We start from the raw sequence: 761 nt of genomic DNA on the forward strand, positions 1-761 counted from the left end.
AAGGCTTCGGTCGGCCTGAAGATATAGTAGAAGAAAGTTGCTCAAGGTAACACACAGTGGGACTGAACCCGAAACCGTGTAGTTGGAAAGAAAGATTCTTATCACATAGCCTCGTTTGCATTTTACATATATTGGTGTATAAATTAATAAGATATATTAGCATTATTTACAATTCTTCATGTAAGTTAAAGGATCGATTTAAACCATAAGAAGTGATATTAATTAGTAAAAAATCTGGATGGAATTTGCATGTGATTGTTGCACTTAATTTTGTGAACTAATTTATATTTCTTTTTCAGTGTCTTATAAAGAGAAATTACACATGAGTTCTAGGCAGGTGTTGTTGGTCGTCACCCTAATTCAAATGAGATACTGGGTATTGGTGAAAGTCAATATTCACTTTCATTTTACATCTCTATAAAAGGTATATATTTTTTTAAATTTTAACATTTATTTTGTTTTTATTTACAACTATTGTTATTATGAGTATGAGCTGGCAGAATCTTTAGCACGCTGAACGAAAATGCTTAGCGGTATTTCGTCCGTCTCTGACTTCAAATTCCGCTATGGTCGACTTTGATTTTCATCATTTCGGTGGGGTCGATATAATCGAATAGTCCTCTCCCTGAAATCTCAGGCCTTTATCATCAGTATCATTGTTGTTGTCGTTGTTGTTGATTGCAATAATCATAACATCAGGAATATATATGCGTACACACGTCTACCCCGGGCATGCATGCATATATATATATATATATATA

Source organism: Octopus bimaculoides, chromosome 6, assembly GCF_001194135.2.
Source record: "Octopus bimaculoides isolate UCB-OBI-ISO-001 chromosome 6, ASM119413v2, whole genome shotgun sequence".
NCBI lineage: Eukaryota > Metazoa > Mollusca > Cephalopoda > Octopoda > Octopodidae > Octopus > Octopus bimaculoides.